This window comes from Taudactylus pleione, unplaced genomic scaffold (genome assembly GCF_031769625.1).
Source record: "Taudactylus pleione unplaced genomic scaffold, aTauple2 ptg000366l, whole genome shotgun sequence".
NCBI lineage: Eukaryota > Metazoa > Chordata > Amphibia > Anura > Myobatrachidae > Taudactylus > Taudactylus pleione.
In genome coordinates, this window is record NW_028284767.1 from 7,305,541 (window position 1) to 7,319,171 (window position 13,631).

Genomic DNA, 13,631 nt, shown 5'->3' on the forward strand with positions numbered 1-13,631 from the left:
AACGGTCAAGCCAGCCGGCCCTTTACTTATGACACAGGCGCACGCTTGGCACTACTTTGTTGATGCACGTGCGGCTACTGCGCACACAATTCACAAACACAGAAAATAATTTTTTTTTTGGTTTGGACTGGAGTGTACTTTGTGGGTTACAGCACCCTTTAACGGTCAAGCCAGCCAGCCCTTTACTTATGACACAGGCGCACGCTTGGCACTACTTTGTTGATGCACGTGCGGCTACTGCGCACACAATTCACAAACACAGAAAATAATTTTTTTTTGGTTTGGACTGGAGTGTACTTTCGGGGGTTACAGCACCCTTTAACGGTCAAGCCAGCCGGCCCTTTACTTATGACACAGGCGCACGCTTGGCACTACTTTGTTGATGCACGTGCGGCTACTGCGCACACAATTCACAAACACAGAAAATAATTTTTTTTTTGGTTTGGACTGGAGTGTACTTTCGGGGGTTACAGCACCCTTAACGGTCAAGCCAGCCGGCCCTTTACTTATGACACAGGTGCACGCTTGGCACTACTTTGTTGATGCACGTGCGGCTACTGTGCACACAATTCACAAACACAGAAAATAATTTTTTTTTTGGTTTGGACTGGAGTGTACTTTCGGGGGTTACAGCACCCTTAACGGTCAAGCCAGCCGGCCCTTTACTTATGACACAGGTGCACGCTTGGCACTACTTTGTTGATGCACGTGCGGCTACTGCGCACACAATTCACAAACACAGAAAATAATTTTTTTTTTGGTTTGGACTGGAGTGTACTTTCGGGGGTTACAGCACCCTTAACGGTCAAGCCAGCCGGCCCTTTACTTATGACACAGGCGCACGCTTGGCACTATTTTGTTGATGCACGTGCGGCTACTGCGCACACAATTCACAAACACAGAAAATAATTTTTTTTTGGTTTGGACTGGAGTGTACTTTCGGGGGTTACAGCACCCTTTAACGGTCAAGCCAGCCGGCCCTTTACTTATGACACAGGCGCACGCTTGGCACTACTTTGTTGATGCACGTGCGGCTACTGCGCACACAATTCACAAACACAGAAAATAATTTTTTTTTGGTTTGGACTGGAGTGTACTTTCGGGGGTTACAGCACCCTTTAACGGTCAAGCCAGCCGGCCCTTTACTTATGACACAGGCGCACGCTTGGCACTACTTTGTTGATGCACGTGCGGCTACTGCGCACACAATTCACAAACACAGAAAATAATTTTTTTTTTGGTTTGGACTGGAGTGTACTTTGGGGGTTACAGCACCCTTTAACGGTCAAGCCAGCCGGCCCTTTACTTATGACACAGGCGCACGCTTGGCACTACTTTGTTGATGCACGTGCGGCTACTGCGCACACAATTCACAAACACAGAAAATAATTTTTTTTTGGTTTGGACTGGAGTGTACTTTCGGGGGTTACAGCACCCTTAACGGTCAAGCCAGCCGGCCCTTTACTTATGACACAGGCGCACGCTTGGCACTACTTTGTTGATGCACGTGCGGCTACTGCGCACACAATTCACAAACACAGAAAATAATTTTTTTTTGGTTTGGACTGGAGTGTACTTTCGGGGGTTACAGCACCCTTTAACGGTCAAGCCAGCCGGCCCTTTACTTATGACACAGGCGCACGCTTGGCACTACTTTGTTGATGCACGTGCGGCTACTGCGCACACAATTCACAAACACAGAAAATAATTTTTTTTTGGTTTGGACTGGAGTGTACTTTCGGGGGTTACAGCACCCTTTAACGGTCAAGCCAGCCGGCCCTTTACTTATGACACAGGCGCACGCTTGGCACTACTTTGTTGATGCACGTGCGGCTACTGCGCACACAATTCACAAACACAGAAAATAATTTTTTTTTGGTTTGGACTGGAGTGTACTTTCGGGGGTTACAGCACCCTTTAACGGTCAAGCCAGCCGGCCCTTTACTTATGACACAGGCGCACGCTTGGCACTACTTTGTTGATGCACGTGCGGCTACTGCGCACACAATTCACAAACACAGAAAATAATTTTTTTTTTGGTTTGGACTGGAGTGTACTTTGGGGGTTACAGCACCCTTTAACGGTCAAGCCAGCCGGCCCTTTACTTATGACACAGGCGCACGCTTGGCACTACTTTGTTGATGCACATGCGGCTACTGCGCACACAATTCACAAACACAGAAAATAATTTTTTTTTTGGTTTGGACTGGAGTGTACTTTCGGGGGTTACAGCACCCTTAACGGTCAAGCCAGCCGGCCCTTTACTTATGACACAGGTGCACGCTTGGCACTACTTTGTTGATGCACGTGCGGCTACTGCGCACACAATTCACAAACACAGAAAATAATTTTTTTTTGGTTTGGACTCGAGTGTACTTTCGGGGGTTACAGCACCCTTTAACGGTCAAGCCAGCCGGCCCTTTACTTATGACACAGGCGCACGCTTGGCACTACTTTGTTGATGCACGTGCGGCTACTGCGCACACAATTCACAAACACAGAAAATAATTTTTTTTTTGGTTTGGACTGGAGTGTACTTTGGGGGTTACAGCACCCTTTAACGGTCAAGCCAGCCGGCCCTTTACTTATGACACAGGCGCACGCTTGGCACTACTTTGTTGATGCACGTGCGGCTACTGCGCACACAATTCACAAACACAGAAAATAATTTTTTTTTTGGTTTGGACTGGAGTGTACTTTCGGGGGTTACAGCACCCTTAACGGTCAAGCCAGCCGGCCCTTTACTTATGACACAGGTGCACGCTTGGCACTACTTTGTTGATGCACGTGCGGCTACTGCGCACACAATTCACAAACACAGAAAATAATTTTTTTTTTGGTTTGGACTGGAGTGTACTTTCGGGGGTTACAGCACCCTTAACGGTCAAGCCAGCCGGCCCTTTACTTATGACACAGGCGCACGCTTGGCACTACTTTGTTGATGCACGTGCGGCTACTGCGCACACAATTCACAAACACAGAAAATAATTTTTTTTTTGGTTTGGACTGGAGTGTACTTTGGGGGTTACAGCACCCTTTAACGGTCAAGCCAGCCGGCCCTTTACTTATGACACAGGCGCACGCTTGGCACTACTTTGTTGATGCACGTGCGGCTACTGCGCACACAATTCACAAACACAGAAAATAATTTTTTTTTTGGTTTGGACTGGAGTGTACTTTCGGGGGTTACAGCACCCTTAACGGTCAAGCCAGCCGGCCCTTTACTTATGACACAGGCGCACGCTTGGCACTACTTTGTTGATGCACGTGCGGCTACTGCGCACACAATTCACAAACACAGAAAATAATTTTTTTTTTGGTTTGGACTGGAGTGTACTTTGGGGGTTACAGCACCCTTTAACGGTCAAGCCAGCCGGCCCTTTACTTATGACACAGGCGCACGCTTGGCACTACTTTGTTGATGCACGTGCGGCTACTGCGCACACAATTCACAAACACAGAAAATAATTTTTTTTTTGGTTTGGACTGGAGTGTACTTTCGGGGGTTACAGCACCCTTAACGGTCAAGCCAGCCGGCCCTTTACTTATGACACAGGCGCACGCTTGGCACTATTTTGTTGATGCACGTGCGGCTACTGCGCACACAATTCACAAACACAGAAAATAATTTTTTTTTGGTTTGGACTGGAGTGTACTTTCGGGGGTTACAGCACCCTTTAACGGTCAAGCCAGCCGGCCCTTTACTTATGACACAGGCGCACGCTTGGCACTACTTTGTTGATGCACGTGCGGCTACTGCGCACACAATTCACAAACACAGAAAATAATTTTTTTTGGTTTGGACTGGAGTGTACTTTCGGGGGTTACAGCACCCTTTAACGGTCAAGCCAGCCGGCCCTTTACTTATGACACAGGCGCACGCTTGGCACTACTTTGTTGATGCACGTGCGGCTACTGCGCACACAATTCACAAACACAGAAAATAATTTTTTTTTGGTTTGGACTGGAGTGTACTTTCGGGGGTTACAGCACCCTTTAACGGTCAAGCCAGCCGGACCTTTACTTATGACACAGGCGCACGCTTGGCACTACTTTGTTGATGCACGTGCGGCTACTGCGCACACAATTCACAAACACAGAAAATAATTTTTTTTTTGGTTTGGACTGGAGTGTACTTTGGGGGTTACAGCACCCTTTAACGGTCAAGCCAGCCGGCCCTTTACTTATGACACAGGCGCACGCTTGGCACTACTTTGTTGATGCACGTGCGGCTACTGCGCACACAATTCACAAACACAGAAAATAATTTTTTTTTGGTTTGGACTGGAGTGTACTTTCGGGGGTTACAGCACCCTTAACGGTCAAGCCAGCCGGCCCTTTACTTATGACACAGGCGCACGCTTGGCACTACTTTGTTGATGCACGTGCGGCTACTGCGCACACAATTCACAAACACAGAAAATAATTTTTTTTTGGTTTGGACTGGAGTGTACTTTCGGGGGTTACAGCACCCTTTAACGGTCAAGCCAGCCGGCCCTTTACTTATGACACAGGCGCACGCTTGGCACTACTTTGTTGATGCACGTGCGGCTACTGCGCACACAATTCACAAACACAGAAAATAATTTTTTTTTGGTTTGGACTGGAGTGTACTTTCGGGGGTTACAGCACCCTTTAACGGTCAAGCCAGCCGGCCCTTTACTTATGACACAGGCGCACGCTTGGCACTACTTTGTTGATGCACGTGCGGCTACTGCGCACACAATTCACAAACACAGAAAATAATTTTTTTTTGGTTTGGACTGGAGTGTACTTTCGGGGGTTACAGCACCCTTTAACGGTCAAGCCAGCCGGCCCTTTACTTATGACACAGGCGCACGCTTGGCACTACTTTGTTGATGCACGTGCGGCTACTGCGCACACAATTCACAAACACAGAAAATAATTTTTTTTTTGGTTTGGACTGGAGTGTACTTTGGGGGTTACAGCACCCTTTAACGGTCAAGCCAGCCGGCCCTTTACTTATGACACAGGCGCACGCTTGGCACTACTTTGTTGATGCACATGCGGCTACTGCGCACACAATTCACAAACACAGAAAATAATTTTTTTTTTGGTTTGGACTGGAGTGTACTTTCGGGGGTTACAGCACCCTTAACGGTCAAGCCAGCCGGCCCTTTACTTATGACACAGGTGCACGCTTGGCACTACTTTGTTGATGCACGTGCGGCTACTGCGCACACAATTCACAAACACAGAAAATAATTTTTTTTTGGTTTGGACTGGAGTGTACTTTCGGGGGTTACAGCACCCTTTAACGGTCAAGCCAGCCGGCCCTTTACTTATGACACAGGCGCACGCTTGGCACTACTTTGTTGATGCACGTGCGGCTACTGCGCACACAATTCACAAACACAGAAAATAATTTTTTTTTTGGTTTGGACTGGAGTGTACTTTGGGGGTTACAGCACCCTTTAACGGTCAAGCCAGCCGGCCCTTTACTTATGACACAGGCGCACGCTTGGCACTACTTTGTTGATGCACGTGCGGCTACTGCGCACACAATTCACAAACACAGAAAATAATTTTTTTTTTGGTTTGGACTGGAGTGTACTTTCGGGGGTTACAGCACCCTTAACGGTCAAGCCAGCCGGCCCTTTACTTATGACACAGGTGCACGCTTGGCACTACTTTGTTGATGCACGTGCGGCTACTGCGCACACAATTCACAAACACAGAAAATAATTTTTTTTTTGGTTTGGACTGGAGTGTACTTTCGGGGGTTACAGCACCCTTAACGGTCAAGCCAGCCGGCCCTTTACTTATGACACAGGCGCACGCTTGGCACTACTTTGTTGATGCACGTGCGGCTACTGCGCACACAATTCACAAACACAGAAAATAATTTTTTTTTTGGTTTGGACTGGAGTGTACTTTGGGGGTTACAGCACCCTTTAACGGTCAAGCCAGCCGGCCCTTTACTTATGACACAGGCGCACGCTTGGCACTACTTTGTTGATGCACGTGCGGCTACTGCGCACACAATTCACAAACACAGAAAATAATTTTTTTTTTGGTTTGGACTGGAGTGTACTTTCGGGGGTTACAGCACCCTTAACGGTCAAGCCAGCCGGCCCTTTACTTATGACACAGGTGCACGCTTGGCACTACTTTGTTGATGCACGTGCGGCTACTGCGCACACAATTCACAAACACAGAAAATAATTTTTTTTTTGGTTTGGACTGGAGTGTACTTTCGGGGGTTACAGCACCCTTAATGGTCAAGCCAGCCGGCCCTTTACTTATGACACAGGCGCACGCTTGGCACTACTTTGTTGATGCACGTGCGGCTACTGCGCACTCAATTCACAAACACAGAAAATAATTTTTTTTTTGGTTTGGACTGGAGTGTACTTTGGGGGTTACAGCACCCTTTAACGGTCAAGCCAGCCGGCCCTTTACTTATGACACAGGCGCACGCTTGGCACTACTTTGTTGATGCACGTGCGGCTACTGCGCACACAATTCACAAACACAGAAAATAATTTTTTTTTTGGTTTGGACTGGAGTGTACTTTCGGGGGTTACAGCACCCTTAACGGTCAAGCCAGCCGGCCCTTTACTTATGACACAGGTGCACGCTTGGCACTACTTTGTTGATGCACGTGCGGCTACTGCGCACACAATTCACAAACACAGAAAATAATTTTTTTTTTGGTTTGGACTGGAGTGTACTTTCGGGGGTTACAGCACCCTTAACGGTCAAGCCAGCCGGCCCTTTACTTATGACACAGGCGCACGCTTGGCACTACTTTGTTGATGCACGTGCGGATACTGCGCACACAATTCACAAACACAGAAAATATATTATTTTTTTAGCACTTGGGGGGAGCACCCCTGATGGACAGAGCACCCCCTGGACAACACTACAGCACTCCTTTAGGACTGGGACACTGCACAGGACTTTGGAGTGGACACAGCCCCTATGGAGAACTGACTGCACAACACAGTCCAGCCAGCCCCTATGGACTTTGAAGTAGTGGACACAGCCCCTATTAACAACAGCAGCACAGCACAACACAGCCAGCCCCTATGGACTTTGAAGTAGTGGACAACAGCAGCACTACACTACACTACACTACACAGCCCTAACTCCCACCCTCCCTCTTCACTGTCCACAGCCGAGTGAGAAAATGGCGCCGACGTGGGTACCTTATATAGGATCCAAAACCCGCGAGACTCGGAAGGCGGGATGATGATGTTTTGCCTCGATTTCAGATCCGAGTCAGGCGGGAAAAGTCGAGCCTGATTCGGATCGGACTCGGATCGGGGGGGCTCGGGGGGGTTCGGATTTCAGAAATCCGAACCCGCTCACCCCTAGTTGTTATGTATATATGTTATATATAAAGTACAGTGTTGATGTGGGACCTTTGTTCAGTCCTTGAGGTGTATCGGTTGAACAACTTGAGTCATATGATATGATCTGTTTTCATTCAAGTACTTTGTATGCCTATTACATTATTCATATTAACAGTTTCTTTTATCATTGAATATAATACATTATATGGTTGGTTCTATCATTTGTGCTCTCTCTTTGAATAGTAGTTTACAGCCCCAGGGGTGAAATACACATTACATATAAGCCTAATTTGAAATATGTTTTTGATACGGGGCCACATTTTAAAAAGCAATCGTTGTTCTAAGAAAATACACTAGAGGGCGCCCTCCTCATTTACTATTGTTCACGACTGTTGTTAAAAGGACTTTTTTTTTATCTTCCAAATTAATTCTTTGGGGCATATTCAATTGGGCGCGAGGTTTAGCGAGGTAAACTACCTCGCGCCCCTCACACCCAATTTTGGAATACCGTGGGTATGCGCGCTCCCTATACCCGCGGTATCCAATTTAAAAAAAGTGGTTGTGGGGTTTTCAGAGCTGAAAACCCCACGCTGCGTAATTTAAAAAAAACAAGAGGATCTGCACTTCCCTGGCCGGGGGTCTCCGGTGGTCTCCGCGGCTCCTGGTGGCATCCCCTCTATCTTCTTACTGGATAGGGGGCTGCTGGGAGTCCAGGGGGCTCCTGGGAGGCTCCAGGGGCTGGTGGGAGGGGCAAGGGCTGCTGAGAGATGTAGTTCTCCCAGCGCCCATTCTGGAGGACCACATATACTGGGGGTCACACACAGTCATGCACACACACACTCACTCATGCACACTTACAAAAGCTCACACATACTGAGATACTCAGCCTGCTGCAGAAGAGCCAGCTCCCGACGCTGGATACAGAAGGTAAGTAATTAAGGACCAATTAAGCTAATTGGAAACTTCCAATTGCTTAATTAGTCTAAAGGGGGGGTGCTGCAGGGGACCCAGAGCAAGTTCCACTGATTTTTCCTTAAATTAATAATTTAAGCAAAAATCTCACTTGCTCTGGAGGTGCATGAATAAATATCTCCCGGACCTCAAAATAAAAAACACCTACGCACCTAATTGAATAGCAGGGGGCAGGATTGCGAGCCGGGGGCAGGACTGTGAGATCACTTCATCGCAGACCCCTCTTCACAATACCGGAATAAACGTAGCTGTAAAGCATGCGGGGGCCACGATGACACGATTCAGCCCGAATCGCGTTACCAGGCCCCCCCGTTGCGGGTTTCTCTATTTACTCTGGGGGGGGGGAGGCTTGCCAGCCGTTCCGGGGGGGCCAGGAGCGACACCCGATATTCGTGAGGCTCCCGGCCAAATCAGGAGGGTAGGCAAGCCTGGTATAGCTGTGGCCACCAGAGCCGTAACTAGACATTTTGGTGCCCTGTGCCAGAAAGAGCATTGGCGCCCCCCTCATTTTTCAAAGGGACATAATGCACCAAATAAAGGGCCATGGCTTCATGGGGAAGGGCCAGGGAAGAGATAGGTGAGGCCAGGAGATACTGGGGATGAAATAAGAGGAAGCTACAAGCAAGAATGATAATAAACAGAATTTTGACAGGCCCAAACAGCGCCCCCTGACCTGTGGTGCCCTGTGCGATGGCACCGGCTGCACTACCTTAGCTACGGCCCTGGTGGCCACAATATGCAGTATAAGGAATGGAATGACGCTGCAGCTCATATCTAGTGGCAGCAGCTTTTCCTACCCAGCCTGCTTTGTGTGTTGATCTGAGAGCATAATTAGTGTACCAGACTAGAGAGACCAGAAAGCAGTTGCCAGCAAAAAGAGCCAGGCGTCTAAATCATATTATTATTATTATATATTTTCACATTTATTACCTGCTCCCCGGGAGATACCTGGAGAGCAGACACAGCAGGCCACTTTTGGGGCGGGCTGGGTTTCTATGTCATTAGGCCCCGTCTCCATCACAACAAACTGCCGCGAATCACGGGAGTGCGAGGAGGGGTTGGGCTAAATGACGCGTGTTCGTGTCTATTAGCCCCGCCCCCTCCAGAACCGCGATTTGCGTCAATCAGCTCCCCATCCTGCCCACTTCATTAGGAAGGGGATGAGATGTGGGAGATCCGGATCCGCATCCGGATGCTGGGGGGACTACTACTGGGTGCACTGCTGGGGGGGACTGCTCCTGGGGGCATTGCTGGGGGGACTACTACAGGGGTCATTGCTGAGGGGGAGGGGACTACTGGGGGCATTGCTGGGGGGGCTACTACTGGGGGTACTGCACTGGTGGGACTACTACTGGGGGCACTGCACTGGTGGGACTACTATTGGGGGAATTATATAAGGGGCACTGCGTAGGGGGACCACTACCTGGGGCACTATATAAGTGGCACTGCATAGGGGGGCCACTACTGGGGGCACTGTATAAGACCCCTGACAATGAGCAGGTAATTTAAAAGTAATTAGAAGCCTTACTGTGGGGTATAAAATATTGTTAGGGGGCAAATATGTAAGTGGTACTTTGGTAATAGGCATTACAGTGTGCGGCATAATGTGTAATGGGCATTATGGTGTGAAGAATAATGCGGGCATTACTACAAGGAGGAAAAAAACTGCAAACTGTCTAGGGAGGTGGGGCACATTTTTAACTTTTGCACTGGGAGCCAAATAAATTGCGTATAAATGGCCCTGTAATTATTTTACCAAAATGCCATGGGGGGGGGGGCGTCAGAAATATATTTGGCAGGGGGGAGCAAAATTTATAGTTATGCCACTGCCCATCTGACAAAACAGACTCTATACTAGTGTCCTCTCTTCAATACAGAGACCATAACATTGAACTCTATAGAATAATTAGACATGATAAACCAGATCCATAATCTGCCTGCCTCTCCTTGCTCATTAAAATCTGCACCCCTTTTTAGATTAGACCCCAGATTTCACCCACCCAAACCTCCATTAATAAAATTCCTACCCCAGATATGATTCCCCACACACTCCTGATTAAAAAAAGCTGTACCTCAAATTTGATAACTCCCCTTCTTCCTCATGAAATATCAAACCACACACACACCGACACACGCAATTCCCTCATTAAAAAAAATGCACTAGATCACAGGTTCTCAAACTCGGTCCTCAGGACCCCAAACAGTGCATGTTTTCCAGGTCTCCTCACAGAATCACAAGTGAAATAAATAGCTCCACCTGTGGATCTTTTAAAATGTGTCAGTGAGTAATGAATACACCTGTGCTCCTGCTGGGTGACCTGGAAAAAGTGACCTGTGTGGGGTCATGAGGACCGAGTTTGAGAACCACTGCTCTAGAATAAACACACACACTTAAAAATAATGCCACAGATACCTCTCTCTCTTATTAAGCATCTTACACATATATATATATATATCTTAGATATATATACATATATACAGTATATATATATATATATATATATAAGGTAGCGAATGAACAGCGGCACTCGGAGACTGTCAGAGCGGTTTTAATGTGATCCTTTGCAACACCAACGTTTTGGGGCTTGCACGCCCCTTTGTCAAGGTAAATAGTGACTATTTACTTTGACAAAGGGGCGTGCAAGCCCTGAAATGTTGGTGTTGCAAAGGATCACATTAAAACCACTCTGACAGTCTCCGAGTGCAGCTGTGCATTCGCTACGTTATACTATTGCACTGTCAGCACAGGAGCAGGTTGTCCAGATCTTTTAGCAGAGTGCCGGTCCATTGTGTCTCTATATATATATACATAATTACTTAAAGTAGAGATGGTGGCACTCTCGGTTAATATATTCAACTTTTTTATTTATATCAAAATAACCCCGATGAAGATTTTGATATAGGGACATAGTGGAGGGGCACTGGGGCAATAAGTAGGTGATGGCAGAGGTAAGAACAGGGGGGGAGGGGGCGCGGGCGCACCGGGCAGCAGTACGCGAGGTGATCTGGCATATGCTGGGTAACTTTACTTTACATGAGGCCAGCGGGTGTAGGGGTATAGTGAGGGGGCCCTGCGGCAGCATGTGTGGACTTTACAATAGCTGTGTTGCCGGCAGGTGTAGTGACAGAGCGGGGGCACTGGGGCAGCCAGCAGGAGATGACCTGGGATATGCATATGCATATACCCTGGTCTCCTCTGATTGGCTGCTGGCGCATAAGGGGGTGGAGACAACAGGGAGAAGGCAGGAAGACAGCTGTCTTTGCTGCTCCTCTCCCCTAGCAGCACTGCTAACACCACCCTGAGATGGTGAATGCGGAGCTAGCAGAGGTTCCTTTATGAATCGCACTCACCACACAAATGTATAGTGATGTGATACATGCAGGAGCAGACACACCGCTGGAGAAGTAATAAGCTTCTCCAATGAAACCCTGCACTATGAATAGCTCGAAGCAGGGAGGTGTCCTGTTGTCAGCTAAACAGGACACTTCACTGCTTCATGAATAGACCCCCAAGTGTTTTTATATATCCTTTTCATGAAATCCAGTGAGTGCCCATCAGGTTTCTTTCTATGACTATAGTGGCACACGCTAGTATGTTACACATTTAATGTAATAAATGTCCCCTCACCCCTTCCCCTATATATATTTAATAATTATGTACCTCATATACCCCTTCCTTTATATATTTTATAACACTGTATACCCCTTTATATCTTTTGTGCTCATCTCCCACACCCCATACCCTCCTTACCCTTATATATTTTATACCTATCTTCCTTCCCTTATATATTTTATACTGACCTCCTCCCATTTCTTATATGTTGTCTGCCCATCACCCCCTATATATTTTATACCTATCTCCTTTCCCTTATATATTTTATACCTATCTCCTTTCCCTTATATATTTTATACTGACCTCCTCCCATTTCTTATATGTTGTCTGCCCATCACCCCCTATATATTTTATACCTATCTCCTTTCCCTTATATATTTTATACCTATCTCCTTTCCCTTATATATTTTATACTGACCTCCTTCCATTTCTTATATGTTGTCTGCCTATCACCTCCCTATATATTTTATACCTATCTCCTTTCCCTTATATATTTTATACCTATCATCGTCTTTCCCTATATATTTTATACTGACCTCCTTCCATTTCTTATATGTTGTCTGCCTATCACCTCCCTATATATTTTATACCTATAATCTACTTTCCCTTATATATTTTATACCTATCATCTTCTTTCCCTTATATATTTTATACTGACCTCCTTCCATTTCTTATATGTTGTCTGCCCATCACCCCCTATATATTTTATACCTATCTCCTTTCCCTTATATATTTTATACCTATCATCTACTTTCCCTTATATATTTTATACTGACCTCCTTCCATTTCTTATATGTTGTCTGCCCATCACCCCTATATATTTTATACCTATCTTCTTTCCCTTATATATTTTATACCTATCATCTTCTTTCCCTTATATATTTTATACTGACCTCCTTCCATTTCTTATATGTTGTCTGCCCATCACCCCTATATATTTTATACCTATCATCTTCTTTCCCTTATATATATTATACACCTATCAACTTCTTTCCCTTATATATTTTATACTGACCTCCTCCCATTTCTTATATGTTGTCTGCCCATCACCCCTATATATTTTATACCTATCTTCTTTTCCGTATATATTTTATACCTATCATCTACTTTCCCTTATATATTTTATACTGACCTCCTTCCATTTCTTATATGTTGTCTGCCCATCACCTCCCTATATATTTTAAGTACTCGTTTAGCTTACTTTTTGCTTGGGGTGGATTGTCAAAGATGACAAGTTCCAGGGCAAGCGCTCCTCTCAGTGCACATTTATTCTTCCACAAGCAGGACTCAGGAGGCGGAGCTGCCAGGATCGATAAAGGAGGAAACCAGGGACTTGCGCCCCCCCCTATCTCATCTCAGAGGGGTCACAGAAAAGAGGGAGGAGGAGGTGAATGGGTAGGAGATCTTGGTAGGAGGGGATCACATGATGCCGGAGCCCAGAGCACTCGGAGCGAAGAATAGGCCATGAGAGGAGCTGCTGCTGCAGCTAGGCATGCGCAGCAGCCCTCCCACGGCCATTGATTGTACCTTAGGTACAAACTAAGCAGCCCTTTACCGCTTCCCAATCGGAGCTCAGATGAGTTTCCATCGCGGTAGCCATCATTCAGCCCAGCAGCACTGTGAGCCGACCCACAGGGGGGAGCATGTGACAGGTGGCCGGGAGACAGAGAGAAGAAGCTCCCCGGCCGCTCTGACTGTATGCATAACAAATGTTTCCCAGGCGGCCG